General features: G+C 38.5%; 1 protein-coding gene across 5 annotated transcripts in view; it reads right to left on the bottom strand.

Moving 5' to 3' along the window:
• OSBPL3 (oxysterol binding protein like 3) overlaps window positions 1–19540 on the bottom strand; it is an 85920-nt gene that overhangs the window by 60599 nt on the left and 5781 nt on the right. For all 5 annotated transcript variants that reach the window (XM_042043114.1, XM_042043117.1, XM_042043116.1 and 2 more), the window contains exon 2: window positions 6378–6497. The gene's annotated coding sequence lies outside the window, so the exon portion shown is untranslated. The remainder of the gene's footprint in view (window positions 1–6377; window positions 6498–19540) is intronic.

Below are 19540 nucleotides of genomic sequence, written 5' to 3'. Positions count from 1 at the left end.
ATTAATAGTTTAAATCCTTAGAAGCAAAGAGTTGTTGCCCAATAAAAGTTGTCACTAAAAAAAAAAAAAAATCACACACAAAGGAACAGGGCCATTCTCCGGTCCTCCTTGTCCTTCTCATCACCAACAACAAATTATATTGGTGTCCCTCAACCAGAAACCCACTGGTTTTTTTCACTGTCACCATGATGTCATGATGATTTTTTGTATTTTCTTTTATACCTGTTATACCTTTTTACAGCTTCTGTATTCTTAGAGTGCTTTTTACCTACATTCTTGGACTTGTTTGTTCAGCTACAAGACTAAATGTTTTAGAAGCTTCTTAGGTAGAGGATCAGTGTGCCCCAGACCCCAAGGTCCTCTCCAGAACACATTCTGTAAACTAAGATAGAACCATCTAGGGGAAGGTTCCTTGGGGAGGGGGGGCTCATTCAAGCCTCTTATTAGGGAATTTTTGATAGATTATGCTAATCAGTAAGACCTATAATGTTATACCAGATCTTTTGGGGGGGGCATTGTGGTGTGCATTTCGGTGCATTCAATCTGGACATGTGCACCTAAGGATCCTTAAAATAAATACCAAGGTAAAATCCCTTTTCCCCTTCTAACTGTGTCTGACTCTTGATTTTAAGACCAGGAAAAGGCATCAGCACAGTGAGTACTGCTGCCTCTGGACCATTAATGTAGCTGACAGTTTCTACCTTTTAGCTAATGCAAGAGCCCCCAAGAATTAAAATTACTTCTTTTTGTACCACTTGACAGCTTGTTAGAAGTTCCAAACAAATGCTGTGCTACAGAAAGACAATTTTCTAGTTTTGATTAATCCTTTATTATTAGACTTCTAAAGTAGAATAATAACTTGAGTTTCTTTGATTTTCCTGAAAGCATAATTTCTGCTGTTAAAAATAAAGTACTGCTTGAAGTACATTCAAACATCTGTGGACGGTCATCAAATTGTTCAGATATTTAAGGACTGGAAGTAAAAAAATCCAGGGTACAAACATATGTGGGCAAAACTTAAGGGGGAAAAATAAAGATAATTTTTGCTACTTTTCAAGGTAAAGCATCATACGAAATCTGGTCTTAGATCAGAAACTCTTCCTTTTCTTTAATAACTTGCCATCGTCCAAAAATACAGCAGCAGAGCCCAGGTCTCCTTCAGGAGATCTGGAGGCACAGAAGTCACCTGGACATAAGGGAAGAGCAGTGAAAGTTACAGTAAAACATGCTGCTGCACTGAAGGCTTCATAAAGCTTTTTCATCATTTTATTTTATCATTATCATTTTATCATCAATTTCTTTTCATCATTACTCTGATGCTCACTATTGTGTCTGCAAGTCACCAGACAGGATGTTTTACTCCCCATCAGGTAACATGGGGAGTAAACCATCTTTCCTGGTTTTCTGCAAGAATGTTAATGTTCTTGAAACGTAAGTTGATGTGCGAATGTACTTCGATTCTGAAAAGTTCTCGTTATGGTTTGGTCACTAAAAAGCATGTCTCCACAACAGACACTGTGTGTGTGAGACATACAAAGTTGGGAAAGTTTAAAAAACTCATTAAACAAATATTGCAAATGTTACGTTTTCATAACTACATCTCTGTTTATTCATCACTGTTGATAATTATGCTTCATCAGGTTTGACCATTTTTCATCCCTCATATATGCTTTGATAAGAAGTGCAACAAAAATCTATGACAGATTACATTCTTGGGCAAGCACACAAGGAAAAAACAAGATTAAAACACATTAATGTAACAGAAGCCCACTGACAAACTAAAGAAGCCACTGAACTTTATACACATAGCTCAGAAAAATTATACCGTTACCATTTTACTCAGTCTTTAAAGTAATCTTTATTTCTTTTTGAGAAGTAACTGCTTCAATAGTCATAATATTTTTTGCTTAGTAGGAAGCTTCTTCCAACCTAAAGAAACAATGTCATTTTCATTTTGTCTTCAAATACCTGCTGCTATGAGAACCTGCCTTATGAATTAAAACAAGAATATGACCTTTTCTCTGAAGCAAATGTGAGTCTACGGCATATAAACTAGGAATCAATGAATAAGCAACAGTCACTAGAGCCCAAAGCCATACCTCATTCACTATTACACATCGTAGGATTGGGGATTCAGTCTCATATCCTCATTACCACACTGAAGGAGCCCACTGACAACTGCAACCTTCTCTTCCACTCTCCTGCAATCTGTCTGCACACAAAACCTTTGCTGCGGCACAATTGGAAAGAGGGGCCCTGAAGCTATACAACTACACAGCTATACAGCTGTTGGTCTTAATTAATTTCTAAGGCCACCTTTGAAATGTAACAAATCTTCTGCCTTCTGATGTATCTGTGGCTTTATTTTTATTCTTCAGCTGGTGGACAAATAAAGAAATTACCAGAGTTTACATGAGCAAAGGCAGGAAAAATTTACTTCATCTTTTTTCAAAATGATAAGGCTGGCAGAAGCACGTGTTCAAACATATACTGAAAGACAGAGATGGTCTCTTCGACCTACCCCTAAAAGAAGAGAGGCAAGTTCTTTTAGTTTCTCCAAGGAAAAAAAAATTATGCACATCAAAGGACTGAGTTCATGAAAAGTGTACGCTTCTGCTCAGTGAGGGTGTGATGAAAACATTTTCACTAGTAAGAATATGGACTATCTGTATCACTCTCTGTAGGCAATATGCAGGCTTTCACTTCGTCATATCCTCACTGCAATGTTACTAAGAAAGCAACTTGTTCCCACTGCTAAAGTGGGAAGGGTGACCCAGCTGATTGTCTTTGTAACAACCAGACAGCAGTCACTACTTTTCTCTGCATTTAAGCATAAGGAATGTAAAGTTTCCATAACAGGAGACAAGACTCATGATCTTTTTTGGCTATGCTAATTAGGTATTTCAAGCACTTAAAGTTCATAGTCTCTGCCAAAGTAGGAAGCAGTAAATATTAAGAAGACCTGAATTTTCATGTGTGTGACATACTCTGAACCTAATCCAGGGAGAATGGTCTGTCACCTTGGCACCACAGGGCCGAGGAGTTCACAACCTCATCACACCACCTCAAGCCAAACATCAGCCTGACACGTTTGGCATTTACAAGCAACAACTTGTCCTAAAAGATGCACTTAAATAATATCATGCTGTATTAATAAAGCTGTGCCTGTATATTTGGTCCACTTTTTCATGATTTCACGAACATTTATTTTCTACTGAAACAAGTCCTAAAAATTACTTTATTCTGAAATCATAGTACATTAGCAGTCCACTTGTTTCAAACAGCTCCTCTAAGCATGTGTTTTCTGTTTTAGATCAAAGTATCTATGACAAACTAAAAAATACAAATTATGCTTCCATGAGGTAAGTAACTTGCTTATTCACCACCCCCACCCACAGATGCCATCCACGATACTCAGATGTAATAGTTTGTTTTGGTCTTAAACAATAACAAAACTAATTTGTTTCAATAGCAACTAGTAAGACAAGAAGCTAACAAACAGCCTTTTTCTTACCTTCTTCACTTTTTTTTTTGCAGGAGATTCACATATGCTACTATTCACTGTACAAGTTAGTACAGATATTCATAGCTAATTCCAAAAGAAACACATCTGAGAGAAGTAGCTTAAATTTATAGTCATGAGCTTGTACACAAAGAACAGCTAGGGTTGTACATTAGTTATTTTTGCATTTACAAGCATATGCATGCTAAGATTTGGCCTCTTTTTCCTTCAGACGAAGAACTAAATGGCATATTTTAACACGGAACTTTGTTCTGTGAAGAACAAAGTGGAGTTTTTCCTATAAGACTATTAGTAAAGAGCCAGCAGACAACAGTGAGCTACCAATATTCAGCTTAAAAAGTAAAAATCACCTTTCACAAGTGAGATAAAACCAAATAGCCAATGTGCATAATATTTGTACCAAAGAACTCAGCTTGGAATTTTAGGTTGGCAAAACTAAGAGAAAATACCAACAAAGACCAGAATACACAGGGGTTCCATGAAGTTTCTTTTAAAAAAATGTATCCGGACTGAGGAATGAGGATCACTGTATTTCCTACATTCAGGAGAGCAGTAAAGAATTCTTCTAAAGGCTCAGTAACATATGGAAGTTGCTTCTGTAACAGCCATAGATTCAATTTTCAAGCTTGCAAAAATGAATTTAAGACAGCCACTTAAAGGTGAATTCACTTTGAATTCACAGGTACTGCTTCTTTCCTTTTTCAAAAGACACCGAGCTATTCAGTGAAATTATACCACGTGTTAATGGGAGATTTAATGTATCTCAAAAAACAGGGTGTTACAAAGTATTAATGCATTCCAAGAACAGATACGAACAGGATTGTACTGTGTCAGTATGAAAATGGAAGTATTATTTTTAAGATAAATCCTAATTCTCATTTCAATGTTCTGCTACTGCTGTTAGAGGAGCAATGAAAAATTCCCTTTTTGTAACTGTTCAAATGCTGTCAGTTTTGTATCCCTGTAAATCTACCACCCTTCCTTTCAGCACCTATCAAAGTTGTCTTTCAATGGGGAACACTAGAAAGATTAGGATAAGCAGATAAGGTCTTCACCAGAGTTTTTCACACGTTTCCTGCACGACTGCATGGGAAGTCACAAACGTATCTGTTGCACAGGAACCCCCTCTGTAAATAAAATTGCCACGTGTTGCAAGCTGGGGTGGGCTGCTCTATGTTCATTTTTGCCATGTACAGAAATGTTTTGAAAGTCATCAGGCAATCACAAAACTTTGATTTGCTACTTAAACATAAAAATTCCCAACTTTATCAGCGAACTGTTTTGTAATAGTGTTGATAAACTCCACTATCTTCATAGGTAAAAGGATCCCATAGCAACTGGGCACCACCCATTGGAGCAGTATGGCAGTACCTACCAACTGAAATAACCAAGTGAAAGTATTCCCCACTCCTTGCTCTCCCCTCCAGTGACACCTTTTCAGCTTCTAGTTTAGAGAAGCTGAAAACATACATAGTTTTTAATGTGCTTTACAGCAGCCACATCTAGCAAAGATTCAATCCTTGCGCCTGCTACATACTTCAGTTCTCATGACTCATCTCCAGCTTTCCACAAGAAAGCAAGTTCCTACTGGGCATCCTGGAGCTAGTGATACCTTTTACATGCTCTCAAGAGGAATAAAAATTCAGGCTAAAAATTCTCCAAGCTTAAAGCAGTGATTAAGCCTATGCAAACACAGGTGCAAGTACAATAAGAAATTAGTGCAAACAGCAGTGCTATATTCTGGTTTACAAGTATAAGATCCACATCAGTCTATCAAGACAGATTTTTAAAACATCAGTTTATACACAGGACTGTAAGAACTGCACAGTTCAGAACATCCAGCCTTCCAAAACTGCAATCAAATATGTAAATTACATGCATGTAAAGCCTACAACATCCTAACCATCCTATGTGCTCTAAAATACTAATCTGGTCCCCACAGGTTAAAAAGGACAAGAATATATCTATTCATACACACACACAGATACAAACAAAACAGTTGAAATGCAGCACAAGCAGCCAGACAGGAAGTTCAAATACATTACCAATGTCCCTACACCAAAAGAGAAATTGTTAAGTATTCAGAATGCATTGTGACTATATTTACATACTATTAGAGAAGATAAAATGCCACAAATGCCATGACTGGAAATATGATTCAGGACAGTTTTCTCCTAATGCTAAATCTCACAATTAGTGAACACTCGGGCAAAAAAACCCACCAGCAGGACAAGAATTTTTTCAATGTCACCGATAACATAATCTCAACCTTGCCAAAGTCCTGTATTTGGCTGCAGTCTAGAGAGACCATTTCAGAATGAGACACAAACCTCAGAGTCCAATGGTGCAATGGGTGAGAGTCCCCCTTCCTAACTCAGTGGGTGATCAGTGGAAACCCCAAAGCCTTAGACTGAAGGGAACCCAAACAGTACAACCCAACAAATGGTGTTTTTTAACCCATTTCCCTCAAAAGTAACACAACTTTGAGGTATTTTTGAACAATTACCCTTGTGTCAGCAGAATAAAAGGCTACATTAGCACAACTTCAGGTTCACCTATTCTGTTTCCTTGCTACTTCCTTCAATTCTTCTAGACATCTAATTAAGCACGTCTTATCCCAAAAAGGGACCGAACTGCTGCCTCTTTGTGGCTATACTGTAGTCCTCTCCCATTCTCCACTGACTGAGTAGTACTTCATACCAAGAAGCTTCTTACACAGCTTCTTAGATCATGCTCTCTCTAGGCTGAAACAGGCTGAAACAGGCTCTAGGCTGAAACAGGCTCCACACCAATTTAACGTCTGCTTTCCTAGAAGGAGGGCAACACATCCATAATAGAAGGAAGACTGACTTACAGTGAGTGGGGTAGGATCACCGTCACTAGAAGAATCCAAATCTCTTCTTTTACAGAAGTGAAAGTATGAGCAATTCCATTAGGCAAGATGTGGCAAACTCATGTGAGTCTTCTGTTGGAGCTAAAAAACAAACCAAAAAAATCAAATGAGAAATAAAACTTCCTGCTGCATTGTCCTTTCATACCTGGGAAACATAAGGGAGGTAATGAGTAGAATGTATGAATTTCTGAAAAATTTCCCACCTTGTTTTTTGTGCATTCTCCCCTCCCAAAATATTTCTCTAAAATACAGCATCAGTAGCTGACATTTTTTTCTGAAAGATATGCATTAGAAATTCGGGCTAGCCACACTCTCCCATATAACTAAGCAACTTGAGTTTTAGTTTACTAATACACTAAGAGAGCAATGTATTGTGTAACAGAAACCCTTCTTGCTCCAAAGATTCAGAACTCTGCACATGTGTGTAACTCTACTGAGGCTGTGGGGATCTTGTCAGCACAAAACAAGAAAGAAGAATCCTGCACAGAAACAGATGCTGGAGTACTACTTTTTGACAAACTTGTATCATTATTCAGCCATTGCTTTGAAGCAATGGAGTTTTGACATTTAGTCAAATGCCCTTTTTCTGAAGACAATCCAATTTTACAGTTTTAGCAGCTTGTAGGACTTATCTGTACAACGCGAACAGTACAAAACAAATTGCTTATGACAAAGTTTAACGTGCTCCATTTGAGCTAAAAAGGAGCAATGGTTTAGTATGCCTTTATATTCACGGGCTACATGGTCCTTCATTCAAATTATTAGATTTGAACTTCTATTGCACCAAGTCAGTTCCCACATCAGCTTGACAATAAATTTCCCAAAAGTCTGCAATCAATTAGCCCCAGACAAAACAGTGTCTGAGTACCACATACTGTTTGTAAAAACTAGCACATTGTTAAGCTTTCTCCATTGCTCTAAGGCTTTCCTGATCTTTCTTCAAAATCAGTATGAGAAACAGAGAATTCCTCAAATTACTTGTGGTAAGTTTTGAATCTCGATTACTGTTACCATTTAACTTTATCTTAGCTATTATTTCTACATGCTGTCACAGACTACAGCTTTAATTCAGTAATGAAATTAAAATCTTCTGCATTTCTTGAATTGACATTACTGCCCTTATTTAGTATTATTCTTACAGTGTTAGCATATTTTCCAAGGAAAAAGGAAATTCTTTTCTGTTGCCAACTCAAGAGTTTTGAGCTATACTTTTGCCTTCTCCTATTAGCTGTCTACATTTAGTATCTCCTAATTTCACATTTACACTCAATTTCTTGCTTCTTCTATATCAATTTCTAAAAATGCCACTGTCCCCATCTGGTTTGTAGTTTAAACATCCATGATTTAATTTTAGGATAATTCAACACATGAACTTGTGCATTTTTAATCATCTAAGTATTAAGGGTGGAAGTTTTTTAAACTAGAGTAAGAAAGAACACTTGATGTGTTAACTTTGATATTTTTGATTAATCTAAGGTTCTTTCATTGTACTGCCTTTTAAGATTAGAGTCCTAAAATAGCTATTAATATAAGAGCCTATTGACATTTTTAGCCTGTAGGAACATAACAGTGGGCAGAGGCAGCTGAAATAACATATTTGAGCAATGAACCAGCTTTATGATTTTATTACTCAGACTTTCCCAAATCTATGGCTGGCATTTTTCCCAGTAACTCAAAAATTAAGCTGTTCTACATTTGAAACTTCCAACTAATCATATATTAGAAACTTCTCATGGTTAAGGCAACAGGATAACCTTACAAAAAGTCTTTGGAAAAAAAAAACCCAACAAGTTAGATCTGAAAAACTCATGCCTTTAATTCTCTGTGCTATCTGCACAAACAACATAAGAAAAACAGAGAAAAAAAAATCTGATACAGGTTACAAAGAATTATGTTAGTTACTAGGAGTATATTACATATCATATTGAAGTAACAGGGACCCTAGAAGGACCCTAAAGGAAAGTGACAGATATAAGGAGACACAACCTAAGCATCCTTCACTGGGCACCTTAGGCCAACAGCAGCTCAGGAAGCCAAGGCTTGTATCAACCACTTGTACAAAGCCAAGTGACACCTTTGTTGTTCCACAATCTCCCCACATTTTTGCATAGACATCAAGTTTTCCTCCTTCCAAAATGAAATTTCCCCCACAATTTGCTGGTCTGAAAAAGGTTCCATGTTCCCCCTTGATCCCCAAACCACTGAACTCAAGGGATCTCTTCTGACCAGTGAGCATAAAGAAGCACTCATATGATTTTGTTTCTGAGTATTTTGCAATACAGGTACACAACTGCTAAAATCATCTGGGAAATCCAGATCAGCTTAACTGCACTGTTGATTGATTTATAGCTTTTTTTTTTTTTTGTGTCTGTGTAATAAATAAAGTAACCCACAGTTGTACAGACATACTCACAAACATCAGAAAAATTCTAGAGCCTGATGCACTGGAATAGAAGGATAAACTGAGCAATAAACATATCTCACAGTGGATGACTATAGCTCATGTGAGCATCATAGAGGGATGTTCATTTAACGCAGAACAGAAAATTAATTATTTGGTACCCAAGGAAAAAAAAAAGAATGAACATGCAATAACTGACCTTTTAACAACTCTACAGCAATTAATTAAGCTGGTTTGTACTGTATTAGTCTTAAGGAAGCTACTAATTTCCAGAAGAGCCTACCAGGAGTGTAACAAAGACTCAGTCTGGCAATAGAGAGCAATTCGGTGTAAGTCGGCATCAAGCAGAACTGGGCCCTTGGGGAGGAACCAGCCAATTTTCTCCCTTCTCAAAGTTAGCTATTGATTCCCACAGCAAGTTCTACTAAAGCCGGTAGCAACAAGACTACAGAGTGAAATTAGAGTGGAAAATTAATCCAATTAATAACTAAACAGGAAAAAAGCCAAATTTTTAGCCACAGTGTTTGCAGAGTCATTTCACTGCACCAACATGCTGCAAGCATAAAGATGATGAAAAGAGCAAACCAGGCATCTGCTGACTGGGGGGTAGAGCAGAACCACCTCTTTCAAAAGCTACATGGGACTATGGGGGTTTACACGGAAAATGGACGTAGGAACAAAGTGGGAACAGTAAGAAAGCAAATAACTTCTCTAAAACAACCCACACCAGACATCTTCTAAAATGCAAAGTTTAATGAATGTAAGCAAAAGTTAACAGTAATGCCAAGTCTGACTGAAACCAAACATTAAAATCTTACAGTCTGCCTGATGGATAAGCTAGTCTCAAGTGTCATTATACAGTGCTAGCTTTAATTGCTCCCAGCTAAATATAGCTTTCAGAATTTAATAGCTCCCCCTCAGCTTTTCTGTCCTTCCAGGAGGGAAAAATCTTCTCGTTAGAAAAAGCACACCGGCATACACAGTGGCACGTTACCACAGTGAAGCAGGAAGCAAACCATTAAGATGATTACATTAGTCTCCAACACTCATTCGGAACTCCTGTTTTTCAAGAGACCAAATATTTCCCCGTTCCACCACTCTGGTTCCAGTTACAGCAGGTGATGGAAGCCCCTTTTCAAACTAAGCCATTTTGCTGCTTTATTAGCAGACTAAACCTTGCTTGCCCGGTGTTTCCAGTCAAAGATGTTGCCTTTGCCAGCAAGCTGCCGTGGTGCCCACACACTTCTTCCTGTGCCACCTCGCTGGGCACCATGGGGCAGGAAGAGGAGCAACGCTGCACACACATATGCAGCCTGCCCCTTCCCTGCGGCCACTGTATTGGCACAACTTACACGAGGGGGTCCCAAATCTGCTACAGCAGCTGAGACTGCAGCACTCTGATACAGGCATGAAAAAAATGCCCTCATCTGCCTTCTAATACCCAATAAAGATTTCAAAAATGTAACAAGAAGTTCCATATAGTAAGCTTCATTTTCCCCTCTCTGAGCTGATAACGGGTTTCACTCAGAAAATTTGGCTGACAGCTAGAAATATGTTCCACAAATTCAGCATTTTTGTTCACCTTCATTTTAGAGGTCATTATGTAATTAAAATGCTCACAGTGTTTTTACAGTCCATGGAGTTAAATTAAAAGTAACCACTGCTGCAATGACAAGTCTTTCCACTTTCCCTCAGGCCATAGCTCCAAACTTTGTTCTTTCCCCTCCAAACCACCATCTGACCATCTAACTATTTTCTCTCTGGATTCCTCCATCCTCTTCTTCTTTACTGAGTAGGGAAAAGAAGAATAATGCTACTTATGGAAAATAAAACATTTACCAGACCATATGAACCACCAAATGCCACATTACCTGGCCCTTCACTTCAGCTGTAAAATTCCAGAATTGCCTGTGTTAGAGCTGTGCAAGCACTGTAGAAACACCGCCTGGAGGACTGCCAAGAAGTACCTACTACACTGAACAAGACCAAAGGTAGTATAGTATGCCACAGATTTTCTGCCCTCTGAACTACCACTTCTGAGGTGCAGACCAGGCTGAATAAAACAGGTTAAAGGAACTATGTCTGTTCACTGCTTACGAGAGGTTTTAAAGTGAGCCTCCTGACATGCATTGTTCTGCATTGAGACATCTGTGCTCTACTGCTAGCTGAACTGCCCCAGAACAGAAAGGCTCCCTACTGTCAGTGCAGGTGCAGACTTCATTTACCAGCTTCTGATAAAGCACAAAATCATGACACTCATTCCCATTTGTTTCTGAAGTAACAAATCAAAGTGTGGATAAATAGCATCAAAAATAGGGGTGAGTACTGGAGAGGCACTTTGTATACTAGATCCGGTTACTCTTAACAGAACACGTTTTTATTTTAAAACACTGCCAACCACAACAGACTATTTAGAACAAATGAGCGTTAAAAAAACCTGCAAAATGTATGAAACATCATCCATGTATATGGATAAATATAGTCTTACAGCTGTGTGCTAGCTGTCATGAATCAGAGCTCAGTGCCCCAAAACTCCACGGGGCTCTTCCTTCCGAGCTGAGCTGTTCTGCTCTCAGGCAGCAGCAACCAGGCAGAGGCAGGGCAGGCAGCCTGTCAGCCAGGGCTGCACAAGTCCCGAACACCAAACAGCCTCTCACCCTCTCCCCACATCTGAAATCACCATGTAAGGTGCAGTGAGTAGAGACTCACCACATGCTGCCTTTTAAGAAATCAGCAGTAAAACCCACACAAGCGGAAGGAGGGAAGAACAGCGGGGATCCGCCAACGCAACCGCAGCATCGGACTGGAAAGGAAGCACGCAGCTACGGTGGACACATAGTGCTACTAAATCTGGATCTGGGGATTAGCAGGAGAGAAAAGACACCAGAAAAAGGTAATTTGTTTTCTTGTCATCTGTAATACTGAAGAGATTTTGCTCTCGTCTCCAAAATTAGAACATCTACAGTGTAACTCCTTCCCCTCTTAAGAGTCACATGTGAAGAAACCCACAAAAAAAAAAAAGCATTATCAGCCTCAGGTCAGGACAACTGTGGCCTAAATAGTCACAAAACTGTAATGGAAGCATTAATTCTAAAGCAATTCTGTTAAAACAACAAGATCCATCAGAGTAAATACATTAACGCCCACCAGAATAAATAAATACCATCCTGCAGAAGCTTCAACCTATTCACAGTAAGTTTATTCAAAGACATTTTCTTGGACAAAAAAACCCCAAATAGACGTGATCAGTCAAGATGTCTATAAATTCCAGAATCTATTTCTTTACCAGATGTTTTTCTCTACATATGATGACCTGCAAATATGCCTTAGCTGTAGCAATAGCTGTTGATAAACCTTGGCAACAGCAACTACTGTATTTGTGACTGAAAGAAAATGACATATAAATATTTTCAGTTAATTATGTCTATTCACATAAATGCAACTTGAAAGCTTTTTTATGTTTATAAAATATATAAGGTCACATTTAAGTGAACGGTTTCACATATATTGGCTTTCCCCTTCTCCCTTGCACTTTATGTATTTCCCTGCTGATTCAAAGCTGTATTCTATCTGGGTGTTCAAGGTTACTTGAGGAAGGGGGACAGACTCTGGAGTTTATTTATATGGCAGGACTTCAAACAATTGATCCAGTATATCTCAAGTGACTTGATAAAGAAGCATTAAAATAATGAGGAGAGAGAAAGATGGGTGAAACATTACAGCATTTCAGAGTCACTCAGCAGCACTCTCCTGCTCAAGGACTCTCAATTATGAGACAAGGACACTGACCATGAAGGACAAGGTGACACACCCAGGGAAGGATTTACAGATGAAAGTGAGAAGTGAGAGTTGTTGGGCACCCACAAAACCTCCAACCTCGATGCGCGAGTAAAGGAAAATGAGAATGTGACCAAGAAGGACTCTTATCTCTGATTGCTTGATAAAGGGCTGAAAGTCCTAACACAGATTAGAATAGTGTTCTGGCAGACAAGTAGTCTGCCCGGGTGAACAGGCATGACAAGATAAAACATTCTAAAGTATTTGTGTACTTACAAAAAGAAGCCTCCACTGCAAAACTAATGAATTTGAATTAAATACAAGATTAAATATCATGGGGACAACAGCATCTTAGTGGCTACAACACATAGTAAAATGCACATGCTATTCAAAAAAAGCCCATAAAGGTAGGGATGGTTCAAATATACACCACTTAGAATTGTGATACATTTTAAAAAAACCACCCCAAACACAGCACTGCAAAAGAACAGAATCTGATTGAGTCAAAAAAAAAAAAAAAAAAAAAAACCCAGACCAAAACCAACCACTTAAAAAGGACAGCCTTGTTCAGAGTCTGCAGTAGATTCAAAGAAAACCAGCCTTGCTACAGACTTTATTTTATTAGAATGAAAAAATATCCCAGTGAATTGGGCATTACATGAGATTAACTTCTGACTGATATGAAGTTTAAGTAGTCAGGTAGAGCGAGGAGTTCAGACTCTCTAAATTGAAAATGCTGAGTTCCTGCTTCATTAAGTGTGCATAAACAAATCTGGAAATGCCTCATGGGATGCAGCATGCAGTAGATAACTTGAAAGATGAAACAGGCCCAGCTAGATAAGCGCTTCACCACACCTCCCAAAAGGCAGAGAAGATGATTAAAGAAGCTGCATCTCAGATGTTAAAGTACAGGAATAATGTTATAGCTTTTAAAAAAATTTTATTTAAAAGATATTAAAAACAAAGTTCTTCAATAACTCATAGAAACTATGTGGAGTAGTAATGTGGAAGTGAAAATTTCTTAGTAAAGAAACAAAGATAGGATGTCTATTATGAAACAGAACTGGAAACTACCAAACCCAGCATGGAATTAAAAGTAACATCTTGAGCATGCGTGAAGAAAAACAGATGAAACCACTACAGAGCTCTGCAAAAAAAAAGGCAGATTAAATTGTACATAGAGTTGCAAATAAAGCTTTCATGTATTCTCAAGCTATTGTGTCAACTTCACCTCTAGCCAATAAAATAATTTAAAACCTATAATCTATATTTCTAAAGTAGACCAAAAAAACCCTGCTGGAGATACTCCATGATGGCAGAAGAGCAAACAGAACACCTGTCTTTAGAGTTGAAGCTGAGGGGAGAAAAGCAAAAAGAAATCAGCCCTACTACAATCAGTACCATGCAGTCAATAGTAACAGAGCAGCTTTTTACAAAAAATTAAAAATAGGAGAAATCTTAGATCTCATCTGGACCCAACAACAGCTGCATTAAAAAAAGTTGGTAACGATCTTATTTGGTAGAAGAATTGCAAAGTGACTAAGTGACTGGGCACAGACAATAAAAAATTATCAGGCTGGACACAGATCACCAGAAGAAGTTGCCAAGAATTATCTTGGGGTTAAGTTTTATCTACAGTCCTACTACTGGCAGCGGAATTGAGGTGTCTACTAAAAGTTGCTGCTGACAAATGTATAGAGGCACTTCTGATGCACTGAACAACTAGGACACCAGGGGAGAGGAACCACATGAAGAGAAGCAGTGAGAGGAAATGCAGTTCATCAGCCCTGGAGGCAAGGTCAGGATCCAAGGAGTAAGACATGCAGAAGTTCTGCTGTGACAGTGAGAAGTGACTGAGGAGAGGAAGGTACTCACATGCATGGAGTACGTCTGATCAACTCATCACCAAACTGCTGAAGGTATGAAAAGAGGAAAGACCTACCCATGACATAAATTAAGGCATTTCCTACAGAGCCAGATAGGGAAGCATAAAAAAAAAAAAAGGCACTGCCAGTATCTAATCTGGTCAGGAAAAAAAAAAATAGCACCTAAGACACAGGTGAGATATATATAAGTTTATGCAAGGAAGATTGACAGCATAATATTGTCCTGAAATGAAAACCATGAGCTTACCTAATCAGTCATATCACAAGATTCCCTGCATCTCTTCAAGTCTAAATTCAAGTCTCCTAAACTGACTGGAGGAAAGAGAGTCTCCCTTACATGAATAGAGAGAAAACCCCTTTACAAAGGGTGCAAATGCTCTTATAAATACTGAGAGAAAATACCAATTTTATCCAGCTGGGCATACAAACTGGTTGTAGGTACATTTAGCCAGAATCCTGGAATAAAGTTGTAGCCCAAACACTTAAGCTTTGAAGTAATTTGTTAATGAGACAAGCTTTGACTATTTTAAGATGATGCTTGGTAACTTTACAAAAGGGCATATACAAATGCATTGACTGCAACAAATACTGAGCATGAGAATCCAGGAACTTTCTTCCAGTCATGTTATGCGTCAGTACAGCCACCTTCAGCAAGGAAGTCTTTATATACCACTTGCCAATGTTATTATCGCTGATTTAATCTGGGCTGCAAACTGACCTTGCCTTAATACTCTTAGGTTTCCATTAATAAAAAGAAATTACTTAAGCTTTACTTGCTTACATGTATTTCCTCTGTGCAAAGTTTGTGTGTCTTTATGGGTTTTTTTAAGGACTATAATTTTTAAAAGGGGCAGATCAAAGAAATGGTACTTTTCAGCATTTAGTTTAGGCTACCAGTCATAGGTAACTTCAATTACATCAGTTTTGACAATGAAAGTTACACATATTTTCTTCTTGATTTGATGTCAACGCTTTGCATGTCCTTGCCTTTCCAAAGACAGCTACAGTCCCCAGAGCTCTGGAACTCAGACACAGAGAAACAAGCACTTCAGAAACTCAGTGCAAGGAGGAAGTAGGAGATCAGAACAATTCCCTTCTTCAAAGTCAATCCGAGCACAAATCTAACCCATCTATGCCTTGCAATTTTTGTTTGCACTCCTCCTACATTTCACAAAGCATTTTTGCATGCAAATGTGTCAGTGGCATTCACAGACTGGGCAAAACAGCTTCATAAGCTGACTTGGCTGTATTTACTCAAAACACCCTCATGATTTTCAAGGGCCAAGAAAACCCACAAGGAAGTAAAAAAACAGTTTGGTAAATCAGAATAAAAAGAGAAGAATTTAAGTTTTGTACATTAATAGATGAGAAAAAAATACAAAATCCTGTTTTCCAGCCCTTCATCCCTAGTTCCATTACCAAATATCACCCTTCCTCTCAGCTCTAAGTGCATTATGCTGGGCTAATAAAGAAGATACAATTTTATCAATAAATTAATGTACAACAAATGCACAGCCTATACCATCTCTCTTCTTAAGTAAGCCATCACAAGGTAGATCAAGTTGCAATGCACTTGCAGAATGCTGAGCAATGATATTTAGAAAGAAAATCCCTCAAGAATTCTAGTTCTGCAAGATGTGAGTGCTGGGACACAGGCCACAGTGAGATAGGCATTGCACCTTTCTACCAGTCAAGAGACAAACTTTTTTTTTTTTAACTTAGAACATAAAATTCACTTAACAGCAAGCAAAGATGATCCTTTTGTAGAAGGGCTCTGGAGACTGGACTACTATTTAAATTTGAGCAAGCCAGAAGCAAACAACTCTCATCCTGCCCTCAGCAGAAGGGCCTGTTTATGCTAACCATGCATTCTAGTCATATTAAAGTAAATAATGCGAACTCACTTGACAAGGAGTGCTTGGTGGTTCAATGAGAACTATCATGCCTGGAATGTCAACATCCACAGTTAGGAAAACACCAATGTTTTCAAATCCTGAGCTGTGCCCCAGAAACCAAGATTCCCCAAGCCTCTTCAACTAGGAAGCTGTTATGACCACAAACCTTTCCCAAAGTGAGAACAGTGACTTGATGTCACTGAAATACAGCCACTGTTCTACCACCTAATTACTACGAAATTAAGAAAACCACTTCTTTAAAAATAGAGATGGCTGACAATACAGCCAGAAAGAAATGGGAAGTTGCATTTTACTTGCTCAGCTTATTAAAGTAATCAACTAGGACTAAAAGCAGATTATTAAACTTTTCTGGTGAAAACAATTACTTGTATGCATTTAAAAATACTCAATGGTGTCCCATTACCTGAAATCTGATCTTTTAAAATGTAATATTACCTGCAAGGGATCTTCAGTACACCAACAACTGAATGCATATGACATAGCAGAAGAGAGTGATATTGAATACTTAAGTGTTCCAGCAATAAAGAAAAAAAAGAATTTATAAACCACACTTATCAAATATACCATTTTTGTCAAAGCCTACCATTAATTTTTTTTTCTTCTTTCAAAAACAAGCAAACAAACAGCAGGTGTCAGCAAAAGTGCTAGCCTGGCAATGGCTGTGCTGTTGATTTTCAAGTGCAAGTGTTGATCCTGCTGAACTTCTAGTAGTAAAGTACAATATAGTATTATACATAGGAAAATAAGCCATAAAATTGCGTCCATGTGTGTGGAAAGAAGACTTATGATTCAGCCATCCTGTGGAAAATTCTAACCTCTTATCTCTGAATCTGAAACGAAGTTCCCTATTTATTCAGTGAGTGAAAAAGCATTATTTCAGCTATGCATTTGTATTCTTATTCTAAGAAATAGGATGTTAAAAAAGCTTGTTTTAACAAAACAAACTGGGTATCAGCTAAAAGACAAGAACTGACTTTATGCACAGAAGCACTTCCCTACCTCGGCAAGTTCTCCTCCCTCACCAATTTTATATTATCTAAGCACTGGAAGATATTTAGTAAGTGAGCCTTATAAAACTAAGGTTTATAAAGTTCTAATTTTGAGTGCTTCTGGTCTTACAGTTGAAATTAGTGGGTTTGAAAGACAATAAGAAATCTGCGACTGAACTCACTGATACAACTTTTTTTTTTTAAACAACAGGAAAGAATGAATGTGTTTTATACTTCCTGAATTTCAGCAGCTGTGGCAGTAGTGTAAGAAATATGAATTGTTAACTTCCTAGTTAGGTCACTCAGTAAAACAATATCAGTACCATTCAGTTAAGGAAGACAAGAATCAGTCACAATACTTCAACTGGATATTTTCGGCACAGAAATTTTCCTGGAATCTAAACCAAGCTGGCTGCCTTCTCTGCCTAGGCAAACAGCTCCATGATACACCTTTGTTGTCCCTCATTCTATTCACTTAACAGTATTTGTTGGCACTAGTAAGACCACACCCACTGAATTCACATCTTAAAAACCAGTATCTTTCTTGCCAAGACATGACAGAGTCCTGTAGACCAACACCTAAACTCTTTTCCTTCCATTGTTTAACCTTAATCAGAAAGCAAACAAGAAATATTAACTTGTCTTTCCTAACATGGTTGTTACTAGAGTTCAATAACAGGACAAGATCTAGCCCAGATTCTCCTCTCTTCATATACATATTGCCATTATTCAACTTCAGTGTCAAGCAAATTAGAACACCCCAGTAGTTCTAGTCCTTTCCAAAACTCAAATTCTCTCAGACAGACACCATCAACCCTCCACAGGAAGCCTACTCCAACAAGGGTCGCACCCTGTTGGAAGAGAGAGGACCGGTATCCCAACCACAAGGTTACTTATTAACTTCATTGAGGCCCAGGCAAGACCAGAAATACCAAGACTCTGTCTGGCTTTTCAAAATTAATTTGCTCGTCTAAGATTTTGAAGAGCAGAACTGCACTACGCTACACTTAAAAATACCCTAGTAAAATTATCTCAGAATGGTTCAAGTTGGAAGGGACCCCCCCAGTTGGAGGGCATCGGGTTCAATCCGCCCACACAAGCAGAATCGCCTGGAACAGGTCACCCAGGACCACATCCAGACAGCTTTTGAGTATCTCCAAGGAGGGAGACCCCATCTTCTCTGGGCAACCTGTGCCAGTGCTCATTCACCCTCCCAGTGAAAGAAAAACTTTCTGATATTCAGATGGAACCTCCCCTGTTCCAGTGACCATTCTCTCTGGTCCTCTCACATCTTAACAAGTGACAAAACCATTATCAGAATGTTATCTTTCAAGGAAACTAAACATGGCTGTTCTGAGTGATTCAGCTAACCCTATTTAACAGTAACAGCAAGTAAAATGGAGTTCTGACAAGTTTCCAGGGAAGACCACAGAGTCCTATCAATTATTATTAGCAAAACAAAAAGTTAGGGAGAAGTCTTCTCTTCAGGCATAGTCTTAACACCTTCTCTTTTTTTTTTTTTGTTTCTTTATTCCAATATTGTTTATTTAAAAAGCAAACACCTTCAATCTTTTAGCAAAAATGTCAGCTCCAAATAGGAGCCCCAAATGCATTCAAGGTGGCCTACCTTCTTTTTGAGGTGGTGAAGTCATTGCTAAAAAGGTGGACCTGCTACCTAAATGGCTGCACAGTTCCCATGAAATGAGAGCTCACGTGTCTCTATGCTGCACAAGCACAGATACATCCAGCTGAGGGGGAAAATCCCACACAGCTACCAAATTGCAGAAAGGCATCTCTCAGCAAGTACCAGCCTGCCTTCCTTTGGCAAGCAGCAAGGTATGAGGGAGTGAACCTGAGAAAGCCACCACAAACTCCCAACCGCAGTCATCCTAAACTAGCAGAGAGTCAGTAGCCCACATCCTTTGGAGCTCGCTTCATCTGCTCCCAAATACACAGACAATAATCACTCGCCTGTCTTCAGGATCACTGTTGCTACTGATGATTTACACATTGTTATTCTAAATCAGTCAAGCACTACCACAGAAGATTAACAGACACTTGCTGTTTCTTTTTTTAAGGTATACGAGACTGTCAGGGACTGAATCACATTCATAGTGAAACTTCCTTCCTGCCATCATAAATTGCTCTTAAATTC

Source organism: Corvus kubaryi, unplaced genomic scaffold (genome assembly GCF_017639235.1).
Source record: "Corvus kubaryi isolate FWS band 111438036 unplaced genomic scaffold, C.kubaryi_AGA036_p1.0 37398, whole genome shotgun sequence".
In the NCBI taxonomy this organism is placed as follows: domain Eukaryota; kingdom Metazoa; phylum Chordata; class Aves; order Passeriformes; family Corvidae; genus Corvus; species Corvus kubaryi.
This window is presented reverse-complemented; position numbering and strand designations above follow the sequence as displayed.